Source organism: Strix uralensis, chromosome 9 (assembly GCF_047716275.1).
Source record: "Strix uralensis isolate ZFMK-TIS-50842 chromosome 9, bStrUra1, whole genome shotgun sequence".
Lineage (NCBI taxonomy): Eukaryota > Metazoa > Chordata > Aves > Strigiformes > Strigidae > Strix > Strix uralensis.
This window is the reverse complement of record NC_133980.1, coordinates 31202100-31215458: the sequence shown is the minus strand read 5'-3', so window position 1 is coordinate 31215458 and position 13359 is coordinate 31202100. Positions and strand designations below refer to the sequence as shown.

At 43.2% G+C, this 13359-nt stretch overlaps 1 long non-coding RNA gene and 1 pseudogene across 1 annotated transcript in view; one reads left to right on the top strand and one right to left on the bottom strand.

Moving 5' to 3' along the window:
* LOC141947208 (ras-GEF domain-containing family member 1B-like) overlaps positions 1–10439 on the top strand; it is a 107110-nt pseudogene extending 96671 nt beyond the window's left edge.
* LOC141947209 (uncharacterized) overlaps positions 1–13359 on the bottom strand; it is a 101543-nt gene that overhangs the window by 6597 nt on the left and 81587 nt on the right. The gene's annotated exons all lie outside the window — the stretch shown is intronic.

The following is a 13359-nucleotide window of genomic DNA, read 5'->3' as shown; positions in this document are numbered from 1 at the left end:
CTGTGTGGGCCCTTCCCTGAGAAATCTGCACGGGCTGGAAGACGGTACAATCTTTACTGCTGTGTGCAGGCAACCCAGGGTATGACACTGGGATTTCTTCCTAGTGCTCTAGTGCTTCCTATCTCTGCAGTGTAGAAAGCCTCTTACATTGTTGTGCCTTGGGGTAATTACCCCGTATCTTTTTTGTGTGTCTCCTCAGGAAAGGATGCCACAGACACCTCCCTTCGCAGCTGTGTTTGACAGCAGTGGCTACAACAGGAACCTGCATCAGTCAGAAGAAGACAACTGTGGAGGGCTCTGTTACCATGACAACAACCTCCTGTCGGGGTCTCTGGGAGCTCTGATCCAGCACTTGGTACCCAGTGTAGACTGCTACCCTGATGTAAGTCTGTACCCCCAGTTAGCTGTATGGCTGGGCCTCACGCGTCTCGTAAAGAGGAACTTCACATGTACAGCCAAAGCAGAACGTGTCACATCAGATTGCCAAGGAAGGGGTTCAAGTGACTGATGTAGCAATGACAGGATAACTGTTGCTTCATGTGAGTGCAGCGTGCAGTAGCTCACCTGACCTAGGAAGTCTAATTCGTTATTACTCCTGTTGTGAGGTGCACAGCCCTGGTCTCATTTATAAAGTAAGTACTAGTGTGGCTTACTGTTTGGTGGGTTGTATGTACCATTGACCCTTTAAAGTCTGTCAGGCAAGCTGAGGAGAAAGACGTGACCACCAGCGTGACAGTATGAATGTCTTCAGTTTAAAAACAAACAGTTTTTAATGGTTATTTCCCATTGCTTGTGTGAGGTCCCCACCTATCTTGCAATTAGCAACTGGTTGAACTAGTGCCACCCTGTTTGGAATCAACAGATGCTGGACGTGAGAGTGGAACATTTGTCATCTGAGAATTTTTGGCCTGTCTAGATGCATCTGTGCATTGAGACATTTTATATAATTCTTAGAGAAGAAGAATGATATCAAAAGGGGGGGGGGGGGCAGTTGAGGATGACTGAAGGATGATGAAACTGCATCTGTGCTTGTTGAAAGGCTCTTGCTGAAGACATAACTCTGCCTGTATTCACTTTCTGTTGTTGTCGTAGATCTATTCATGTTTCCAAGACAGGATCTTTTTTAACTTGGGTCAGAGTTAGTAGCAGCACAGGACTGTGCTTGAGCTAGTGCTTATCCATTAATGCTTAAAATTCAAACATGCAGCAATTTAGACATCAGTTGGTCAAACATGATGTTTATTCCAAGTTCCTAGGACTGGAACATTGTTGAATCTTTCTTGTGGGTGCCACAGATACTTAACTACTGGCAGTGTGGAGAGTGGAGTGGCTATTTTGTCTATCCATCTCACAATGAGTTCAAATCATGATATATGGAAAATCAAAGCAAAATAAGGAGCCTCTTACTCTTACTCTTCTTGTAACCTCAGAATGAGTTACTAATTTTTGTTCTGTAAAATTAAGCTATGCAGTTCCCTCTGCTTTCACCCAGGAGACAAGCAATACTGTGGGAAATGAACAGTATTTGGAGATTCTTAAAGGAAGTACAAGGTCATAGTGTGCAGTTTACTGAGGTCAGACAGGCAAACACAGCATGGTAAAGATGGTGTACGTGGCAAAATTGAGTCAGCTCAGCGATCTGGCCAACTGGCATCTTTTTTTATTCTTTTTCTGAAGACTGTTTACTTTCACTATCAATGTGGAAGCAGACAGGATTTCTCTGTTGGTATTCTAAGTATCTTGGACTTGCAGCATGAATTTTATTCCATTGTCAGCCTACAAAGAGTTATGTAACATGGTAATGGCTCTCACAAAGATTTACTGTAGAGCAAGAGAAGATGAGTTGAAATTTTATTCTGAGTAATTTTAGGTACTTGCAATGAGGCTGTGTGCAATAGGAGAGCTACACCAGCCCTACTCTACCTTGTTCTGGTTAAATCTTGCATAGCTTGGCTCAAGCACGAATTTATAACACTGATTCTGGAGCAATGACAAGTGTTAAATTAAATGCTTATTGCTGTAGTAATAGCTCTTGTCACAGTCACATGCAGAGTTTTCTTCTGCAGACAGTAAAGTTTTAGGAATGGATTTGCCAGGAACACAGTTGGAGAAAATATAAAGCTGGTGGTAATTTATCCTCATCCCTTTCTCTGTCTTCCTCTTGTTTGCAGAGGACGTACATCTTCACCTTCCTTCTCAGTTCACACCTGTTCATGCACCCGCATGAGCTCATGGCCAAAGTCTGCCATCTGTGCCTTGAGCAGCAGAGACTGAGTGAGCCTGGCCTGGACAAGGTAAGGTCCCTCCTTCTCAGGGACTCCTGTTACTTCCACTCAAATGTCTCCACCCTGCCCGCGGAAGAATGTTCCTACTCAAGAGAGTCCTCAGTAGGATTAAACAGATTGAAAACCTGATACGAGCACCTAGAATGTGACCCTTTCTTTGCTGACATTCATGTGGAATTTCCACACTGCTCAGCCTGTCTCTGTGAAGACTGTTGCTGCTGCTGCACTGTTTTACCAATATATGGCCCAGAAATGAAAGTGCTGCTGTTAATGACATATCCCACACTGGCCCTGCAGTGGTTGCTTTTGTTTCAGGGCTCTGAATGTCTTGACATGTAATGCCACAATGTTGGAAAGACGTAATGATGAATTGAGCATGTCAGTGGGGATTACACTGACCTGTCTCACATGTTTAAGCTACGCTCTTGCTACAGTCTTTGCAGAGTGGCTTAGATCGCTGGCCCCTTTGCATGTCATGGCTGGAGCTGAAAGGGGACGGGATGTGGATGTTTGGAGAGAACCTCCACGCCAGTAGAAAATGACACAAATTAAATTCAGATACTTGAATAATTCCATTGCTTTCTCCCTATAAGGTATAGTGTGTGTGTAAGTCCTGGCAGAACTGGAGCTTATCACTTTCATTGTTGACAGTTAGCCATAAGTTATAGAAACACTAATAAATGTCTTGCACTGAGACACTCCTGATAATGGGGGGAATCATTCTAAGATTTCCACCTACCTGGGGCCTAATTTCCACATCAGATAAGCCAATGAGAATCTCTTCATTGGGTATTGGCTCTGGCCTTTATTCCAATGCTGAATTAAGTTAAGCTTAAAAATTCAAGTGACCTTCATACCCTTATGCTCCACAGTATCCTGTAGAAGGGAATTCTATTTCCTTTGGGTTAGGTATGTGCTGTACTGCTGTTACTTGTATCATTCCTCCTTACTGTTTTCCAATAGAATCAGATATGAAAAATTGCACCCAAAATCCTACAGTTGTTGACTGAATGGACAGAGACATTTCCTTATGATTTCCGAGATGAAAGAATGATGAGGAACTTAGAAGAGTTGGCACAAAGAATAGCCAGTGGTGATGAGATAAGTTGTCTGTGTACAAAGTTATTGGGTAAAAAGGCATTCCTTTAACGCTCTGATATTGTAGGTTTGTTGTTGGTACGGCTCTGGGTGGCTAAGCTAGCTTAGTATGAAGGTGCTGGTAGGCAAGAAGTTCTGCCTGGTACCTAGGCCTAGGAGGAAACCACGCAGCATAGGCAGATCCTTTTCAAAGCACACGTAAGGTTCACTCCATCCCTAAACCCATAATATAATTGCATCTTGTGCAGATAGACACAGCTTGCTGGCTGGTAGTATTTTTCATTTTAGTGATTCTGCTTGGAAGCCTTGCATATCTGAGAAATCCCTACTGATGTTGATAATTTCTTCGATTTGTGTGAGTAAAGTGTGCTGGCATTGGGCCTGGGTTTTCCAGCTACAGAAGCAGGTCAGTGGAAGAGTTATAGCAGGTTTGAAAGAAAGTTTCTAAAAAAAAAAAACTGGACCAGGAAGAATTGTCTTGAACTTAAAGCATCAGATATGGGCTGAGAGGGAGTCTGTCATATTCGTTCCTCTTGGATGGAGCACACAAGGAAATCACCTGACCTTTTTCTAAGTCCCAGTTCTCAGGTGGAAGTAAAGTTTCACAGAGGTATTATGAAATATTTTGATGCTTAACTGATGGTTGTCTTGTAAGTACTGAAATAAACTCAGCCCAAAGCCAAAAGTTAATATTCACTTAGTGGCAAGGCAATTAACAAGGTTTCAATGAGCAGATCATGCGTAGCTGCCATAATACTCACATTACAAAAGGCACTGGAGTGGCATTTGGAAGAACTATAAACACAAAGAGCAGTTGCTAAATGGCATCGTGTTTGAGGCATTCCTCAGGGGCTGGTATTCCTTAGTACCTTATGCCAAGGGCATGTTAACAAGCATTTAGGTGAGCTTTACTGGGAGGGGTTGCAAGTGCTACCAAAGGCCTGGAAAGGTCTTGAGAGACTGTAAACAAGGCTGGAAAAGAACAAACCTAAACCGAGTTTGGAAGCTAAAATACATTGTGGTGTTGTGAAAATGGGGAGGGACAAAAGAAGATGGGACAAGAGAGTGAGGTGCAGTATGGAATAGAAATGAAAATGATACCAAATTTGATGAGCAAGCTTAGAACTGCTGCGAGATAGCTACAGGGGGCTCTGGACTGTGGAGGTTTGCCTTCACTGTGGGGTGCCAGGAGGAACTTTTCCCTGTACAGCGCTCCTGCACCGTTGCTTTGTGTCTGGGTACTCTTAATAGGAAGACAGGGAACTGCAGTTCAGTTCAAGGAAAAGGAATAATATTGAGGACTCACACCTGTTTGAAAAATACCCACTGGCACAAAAAGAGAGAGCGAGCTGTTTAGCCTGGGCCAGTTGGGTTGGTGGATACAAGGGTGAAATGGCAACAGGGAAGGGTTGTCTACAGTGAAGTTTCTGGCACTGCAGACAGTTTAAACAGTGAAATCATCTATTGAGGGGAAAGGCAAACGTACAAATTGCTAGAAGATGAGCGCTAGGGAGCAGTCTTACTCTGGCAGCAAGCTGTAGATCTTTTCTAGCTCTAGCTTTGAGCTTTTTTGGACTTTGAGGTTTCCTTCAGAAAGACAAAGGGAAAGCAAGCGCTGCAGTGAATTGACTTGTGTTACTGTGAACTGCTTGGAACAGTAAATGGCAACTTCCTTGACCTTGCTTTTCTACAGATTGCTTGGATTTGTGTGAGTCATTACCTCGAAGGACACAAAAGAGGCAGTGTTTCTGTCCACTACAGCTCTTCTACTTGTAGCTTCTTAATCCACTTCCCAAATTATCGTGCTCCACTGCTATTAAGAGCTGTCAGTAGGAGTACAACTAAAACCCTTCACCATGCTAACATCAGAAAGTCGTCTTGGGAAAAACCTTGGTGGGGTTATTTTTGTCCCTCTTCTCCCTCAATTTAATTCCATTCCTTCCACTTTTTCCCTCTGTGTCCTGAGAGGTCATCATGCTCATGAGATATTTCTAGATTGTTCTGGTCCCTTTTACCACTTAACTGACCTTTGTTTCAAGGTATATCTGAAACCTTTCCCATCAGCCATTGCCTCCCATTTCCTGATTAGTTCCATATAAACGTTTAGCAGTGGCTTTTTCTGTGAAATACTTGATGGCTGTGTGCAGTCAGACCAAAGCCACATCCCGTAGCCTGATCTCTTTTTCATGTGCAGCCCAACATCGCACTGACCTCTCTTTTTTTTTTCCCCACCATGATATCATATAGTGAGATTGACTGTGGAAACTCATTTAACGTGTGGTATTCCAGATCTAGCAGGTAGTAATGGTACTTCCAATCACTATCCATGTGGGACAGACACAAAGGAGTGACCTTGAGGTGAAGTGTCCCATCACTTTCTCCCATGCTGTCCAATCCTCAGAGATTTTTAAATATAAATAAATATCAGCATTGTCAGTGTGAAAATAGAATAAAAAATAAGACTGTGGGACAAATAAGTGGAAAGGGTCAACCTAATTTAGAGGAAGACTGTATGTTTAGGCTGACTGGGAGCCATACTACAGTCAAATTAGTATCTAAGAGACATATTCAGTGAGTTCATTGGTGTGTTGTTAAATATATATATCTATATATATATATGGAATTAAAGAAATGCCTGAGATGAAGTAATGGCCCAGCAACAAATCCCTGTTATGTGTGCAAAGTGCAGTACGTACTTATCCTCACACACAGTGCTTCGAGGTCGCTGCCCCTTTGCTCAAGAGGAGGCTGAAGCTCAAAAGAGCAGAGGGGTGTTGGTTTTGTGGGCTCAGCTACATCTATGAGGTGTGAGAGGAAACTGGCATTTCCTTCTGCCTTTGTGCCAAGAGGGTTTTGCCTCATCACTGGACAGAGGGGATGTTTGTTATGCTGAACTGCTGTTAGACCAGATGTGGGTAACTACCCTGATTTCTTGTTCTGGTTTGGAGGGTATCTGCCAGTTTGCCTTTTCTCCCTGATTTTGTCAGTTCTGGGTTGACATGAACCACAAATTAAGGCAAGGTTTGGGTTTTTTTGCTTTGAAGCTTAACCCACTGGTTATTACGTGATTTCCATCAGTAGCCAGAACTCATCCTGAGTATTTTAGACTTTTTTTTTCATTCTCAGGTGAGTACCAGCTGGGCAAGAAAATGCTTCATAAAGTTCTCTTACATGAAATTTCAAAGAATTTGGAAGGGAGTGGGTCAGTGAAGCAGGTCTCTGTGTGTCACCTAACACCTGTTGATGGAAGTGCAGCACTTGAAGTAATACTTCAGTGTCTTCCTGAGGAAAATGTAGATCCCCTTGTGCTCTTCCCACCCACCCTGGTGAAAAATTATGCCGTGTGTGTTTGTCTAGAAAATCAAAATACATCTAAGCAGAAAGCAATTATTTACCAAGTAACAAGACAAATCCAGCCTTGGTTGAACATAACTGATTTCAAGAATGAATCTGACCCAAGATAGTGCTGTTGTATTTGAGTAAATTTGGAAATCCATGTAAATGGCAGCTTTGGAGGGAATGAGAATTTCATTAGAATATGGGAAACATTCCTGCCTTGGACCGATCACACTGTGCTGTGCTGCCAGTAGGTTTTGGACACTCCTTTTTTCATCCACTTAGGTTTTGCTTTAACGGCTTTAGGATGGTATCTGGAATTTGGAATGGTAACCACCTTAGGGTCAGTTACACAGATCTATCTACTTAAGAGTCAAGTCCTGCTCCTACTTAAATTTGTCCCTCCTGTTAACTTAAACCACCACAGGGAAAGGCCTGCAAGGTGAAAGAGAGATGTTTGTACTATCTTCTCCTTTTTCTCATATTTACTGCAAGTTTTAATTCTGACTTCAATGAAATTGGTCTTGATTTACTCCAGAGAGAAGCAGGCCCTTTTTTCATCATTGAATGATCATATATTGGTTTTCCTGTGGTCTTAAGCAGGAGAAGATGGGAGTATTTTCATTTCTTGTGTTTTGTCTGGTGATTGTTGGTACTTTTCTTGCAGTAGGTTGTGCATGTCTTTTCTGCTTTTCCTTGAGCTAACCAGGTCACTGTTGAATCTGTGAGACAATCAGTGTTTAAATTCTTGGCTGGATTCCTTTTGGTCTGATGAAATGTTAATATTAGAAACTCACATAGTGGAACGTATCTTAAGTTGGCAACAAATACAGGTATCAGCATCAATCTGTTTTGGTGTTATGCAGACTTTAATACTATCTTTGCACATTTCAAAAATGTCTCCGGATTGTTTCTTGTCGTGACAGATGTATCGGAAGAACGTACAGCAGCTCCTCCAGAACCTGATTCAGAAGCTCACCACTGTTAGCCAGTATGAGGAAGTACTTGCAAAAATTAATGCCACGTCCACAGATCGCCTCACAGTTCTAAAGACCAAGCCCCAGTCCATGCAGAGGGACATAATCACAGTCTGCAATGACCCCTACGTGTTAGCTCAGCAGCTGACACACATAGAGCTTGTAAGTTGTCATACTTCAACCACGATTGCATCCTTCCCCTCTTTCTGAAATGCAGGTTAACATAGTGTATGACTTGGCTGCTTGTGTGCTTTGTTTAGGAGAGACTCAATTATATTGGACCAGAAGAATTTGTCCAGGCGTTTGTGCAAAAGGATCCTTTGGATAATGACAAGGTAATTGGAGCAGATCTGGAGCAGCTCTGAAATGTGGTATTTAACATCCTGGAGCTCAGGTGCCCCATGACCTGGAAGCGAGGTCCGGCAGTAAATGAGAACCAGCAGAAATGAGCTTTATAGTGAAAGTGCTTTAGGATTCCTCTTAAAAATTTGGTTGATGCTTTTTCTTCCTGGAGGACAACTCCTGGTGCTCTAGAACTCAGCCAACAGGTTGACTTGAATTAACACATTTGCTTTTTTTCTGATTTAAGCTAAGTGAGAACTTAATCCTGTGAATGGTTTCTGCAGACCACCTACGTGGTCGACAGCTGGAAAAAGCTGAGTTTAACTTTGGCTTTTGCGTTACTCATTCTCAACATCTGTTCTTCCTTTTAGTAAACTGCACTCTTGCAGCAAACTGGCAAGTGAGTCAATTTGCAGGTGAGCACGCATCACAAGAAGGGGGGCTGTGAGCTCTAGATCTATGTGAGATGAAGGGCAAGGACGCAGGGTTTTTAGCTAACCGTGCTAGAGCTGTCATCTCCTTGAGTGCAGCTTTCAAGATGACTTATGCTCTGTAAATAAACTGTGCCAAAGCCAGGCAGTTAAAACTTGAATTACTGTCCTCCCTAAAACGGACAAACGTAATAGAATGACTCAAGTTTACAATTTGATATTCAGTCAGACAGTCTCTGAAAATGATTTTGTATGTCGATCACTAAAACTGCAGTCTACCCCTTTTTAGGCAATCCTGAGATGTGGTGTGGGAATCAAGACACTACAGAACAAATAACACTGACTAGGAAAGGGAGAATCTGAACATAATGTGCCAGTGGAGTGGGCTGGCCTCTGTTTTCCTTCTGCACTTGCAGAGAGCATAATGTTGTCTCCACTGTATTAATGGGACAGGAGTGAGGACAGACACAGTGCTCATAGTCAAGGAAGCTTTAGCAGATACTTAGCTTTGATTGTTTGCATAAGTCTATCATAAGTCCTGGTAGGATTTACAGCAGGCGATGAATTCTGCACGCCTGCTGGAGTGCTTTACTGCGCCAACGGCTCAGGAAGGAGTTACACGTGCTCGAATACTGCCACTGCTGCTTTCCCTCTCAGGCTTTTTGTCACTTTGGGTAATTGGGTTATTCCTGGTTACTTGATGGTGTTTGGGGATGACAAGGTGGGAAGCCAAAAGGTCTCTCTCAGGAAAAAGATGAAGATTACACTAGAAGTTGCTATTTTTCTTCTGTCTGCAGAGCTGCTACAGAGATCAAAAGACAGACCGGGAATCTGGAAGCCTGTGTGGAATGGTTTAACAGGCTCAGTTACTTGGTTACAACAGAAATCTGTATGGTGAGCAAAGACTTTTTCTGCTAAAAGGTTTAGTCTAATCTAGTTGTCTAAACCTCTGAAGCCTTTTCAGGTGTGGTGCCCTTTCAGTGTGCCCTTTGACTTTTCATTCTCTCAGCTCTTTTTCCCATGTGGATGCAGTCAATGCAGGGCTGAAGAGGAAATAAGTTCCGTGTTTTCGGCATCAAACTCATGCCTCAGCCTTGTTCATCTGACAAAGTGGTGACGTTGTGCTAGGTTAGCCCTTCTTAGCACAGGAGTGTGTCTGGCCTGCTCTTCTCTCCTGTGAATACCCCTTGTGAGTGGAGGCATCTTTTCTCTCCTCTGTGCTGACCCCCTCCTCTGCTCTACTGTTCTTCATACCCTTCTTCTTGGCAGAGTTCTTTGCCTGTTGTCCTTGCTCTCTATCTGCCTGGTATCTGGGTTGTCTTTGTTGTCCTGAAGGCTTCTGGACACAACAGTGTGGTGTCCTCTGCATGTTAAGCACAGTGTGAAGTTGTGGTGTATGTGGAAAAGAGGAACAAGGGTGTTGTTTCTTTTGGGGAGGGGTCAGAGTGCTCTGTTTCCTGCAGAGCGTAACGCTCCAATGGCACGTCCTGCAGCCTGTGAAGAAGAAGCAGAGAGCAAGAGTGATAGAATATTTCATTGATGTGGCACAGGAATGTTTTAACATTGGCAACTTCAACTCCTTAATGGCTATTATTTGTCAGTACGTGTCCTGAGGTGTTTCGTCCTTGTTTGAATCCAGAGAAAGGAAGCGCGGTGCTTTACACAAAAGTCTGCCCCTTAGCATGCTCGGCTGTGTGAAGTGGGGAGGGGAAGTGGTGGAGAACTGCTCAACAGTATTGTAGTGTGATGTGTGTCAGAAAGTATTTACTGCCATCGTGTAAATTACAGAAAAACAAAGTTTTCATTGCAGCTGTTCAGAGATCTAAATCCACACTTTTTGAAACCAACTTTAGTGCTCAATTGGAATAGAAACTCTTCCTGTGAGATGGAGGGTTGATATCTTCCATCCTTTCTATCACACCATATATATCATAGTGGTTTAAAAATTCCACACCTTTTTATATCTAATAGGAAAATATTGGGAATATTCTTTTAATGTGAAATGTGAAAACTTTGTAGATGTGTGTAGTTTTCAATGAAAGACATGAGAGATGGTGTTGAGAACTCACTTGTGCTTTTCTACTGTATATTCATGTTTTATCAAACCCACATTAAATAATGTCAGAGCATTTTATTAGAGCTTTCATTGTGTAAGAGATGTTGATTTTGTTTCCAAAGTTGTTTTTAACGTTGAAATTTCAAGAAAATGATGAGTTTGATTTCTGAGTAGCTGTGTTGAAAATAATTATTATTGTTAATAGCTCCTTTACTTCAGAAATACTTACTGCCCTAAGCTACTTGAAAGATTTTTTTTTCTTTAAATATTCCTACAAGTTCTTTCTCTTATCTTAAGCTGGCATGAACATGAGTCCTGGGTCTCGGTTAAAGAAAACTTGGGCAAAAGTAAAGACAGCCAAATCTGATATTCTTGAGGTAAGTCTGGCCAATATTTGGACACGGGACTGTTAATAGCATTTTACTTTTAACTGCTCTAAAATGCAAGTTTGACTTCATTATGACATGTGTCATTAGTATGTTTGTGTTCTTAACGGAAATTCTAGAAGATATAATAAGAATTGTTCAGCTGAGTTGTGCTCTTTTGATTTGGAAGAAGGAAATTGAAGTAATTAATTCCCAAACCCACCTCCTAAGAATTATTTTTTAAAAAATAATAAAAATGTAGGTAACCTCTTGAAAGGGAGATGTATTTGAGGGGGATGGTGTGGGTGCCTTTGAAAATCGAGGTGAGCTGTAAGGCGGCTGCCTTGCCCTGTCAGCGAAATTTGTCGTGAAGTCATTGATTGCCAGTTACCTTCAGGTAGTAAAGACCTTTGTCAAAGATCGGACAGGTGCAGCAGTGGAGGAGTCTGTGATTTACCCAACAGGTTATTTACCAAGAAGTTAATTATCCTGCTGTAAATGGTGATTTGTTAATTCAGGTTATTTATTAGTAAGATAAAGGAAATGTAACGTTTTGTGCTTGACACAAGCATGAAATGTTTATTAATATCGTCAGGAGATTTGACTTGTCTTTTGACAACAGATTAAAACTGGGTGGCTGTAGCCACCTCACACTTCCTTCCCCCGCCCTTGGGTGGGAAGCAGCCTTCCTTGTGCCAAGGGTAGCTGCACAGCTCGGGAAGTTGCTCTTAAGATTACAGCCCTGTTTCATTCAACCTTATCACACAGGCTGGGCTTTGCTGGTTAAGGACATGCTTTGCGAGCCGTGCGGTCATCCCAGTCACTGAGGTGCAGCAGTCAGTCGTGGAGCAATGAGGCCACTAACAGCTTTAGGTCTCTGATCTTACTTTGACATTACAATTGAATCAGCTCTGAGAAACCTGCGTACTAGGAAGAGCAGAATATTAGTGCCAAGACCCATTGTTGTCTTAGTTTCGTGATTTTGGCTTTTGAATTAAAGCTGAGCTACCTTCTTTGTGGAGAGAGAAAGAAGGTCCATGAAGCCTTGCCTTTGCTTTCCTGCCCCTGACTTGGATTGGATCCCTTGTTGTGCTGAGTGAACATTTGTTAAAACAAGGTTCCCTTCTGATCGAGTGAGCAGATGAAAAGATACTGCAGTCCTCTAAAGGGCTGTATTTGTGGTGCTCTTCAGCAGACCTCTTGCTTTTAAAAATAGTTGCTCAAGTGAAAAAGAATTGTGTGTGGTGATGACACTGGCTCATTATTTACATTTTTTCATGCCTTGTAGCATCAGATGGACCCTTCTAGCAATTTCTATAATTACCGAACTCCCTGCGTGGAGCCCCTCAAAGGTCCCTGACAGCTCATAGCAATAGAGAGAAGGTATGTTTGCAAATGATTTGGCAGTGGGCAAAAATGAAATGTGCTTGTGTCCTGGTTCAGCCAGGATAGGGTTAAGTTTCCCCAGCAGTGGGGGGAAGTTCAATACCATGCTGACATCTGCCACATCCCCTACCACGCACCAGCCTCCGGGAAGATCGAGCGCTACAATGGACTGTTAAAAACTACACAGAGAGCAATGGGGGGTGGAACCTTCAAACACTGGGACACACATCTGACAAAGGCCACTTGGTTAGTCAACACGAGAGGATCTGCCAATCGAGCTGGTCCGGCTCAGTCAAAACTTCCACGTGTTGTAGACGGGGATAAAGTCCCTGTGGTGCGCATGAGGGACCTGCTGGGAAAAATGGTCTGGGTTAGTCCTGCGCCGGGCAAAGGCAAACCCATCCACGGGATTGCTTTTGCTCAGGGACCTGGGTGCACCTGGTGGGTGATGCAGAAGGATGGAGAGGTCCGACGGGTACCACAAGGGGACTTGATTGTGGGTGAAAACACACCGTGAGTTATACTGAGCTTTTGTTAATTTTTCTTTGTCAATGCTAATTGCTAAGTGGCAGCTGGATGTGACGCACATGGTATAGAATAAAGGGGTGGATTATGTCCTGGTTTAGCCAGGATAGGGTTGAGTTTCCCCAGCAGTGGGAGGGAGCTCTAGCCGGGTTATTCATTACCATGCTGACATCAGGTCCGGGTGCCCAAGCACGGGAAGGTTGGCAGTCGCCCTTTTTGTGAGGTCGCCTCTCTCACTGCTGTATCGGTACATCTCCTGCTCTGTTCATTGTTATCACTGTTATTGTTATTGTTGTTGTTTGTTTTGTTGTTGTTACACTGTTGTATTAAACGTCTCCTTATCTCAGCCCCAGGCTTTGTATTTCACTCCCTGCCCCGTCCGGTCAGAGGGTGGGGGAGAGGCAGTGGCAGCATGGTCTCAGGTCCCAGCAGGGCCTAAACCACCACACTGGGACATAGTGGGGGCACTGGGAGGGCTACTGGGATGTACTGCAGGGCACTGGGACATACTGGGATATATTGGGAGCCCTAGGAGAGTCACTGGCACATAGTGGGGGG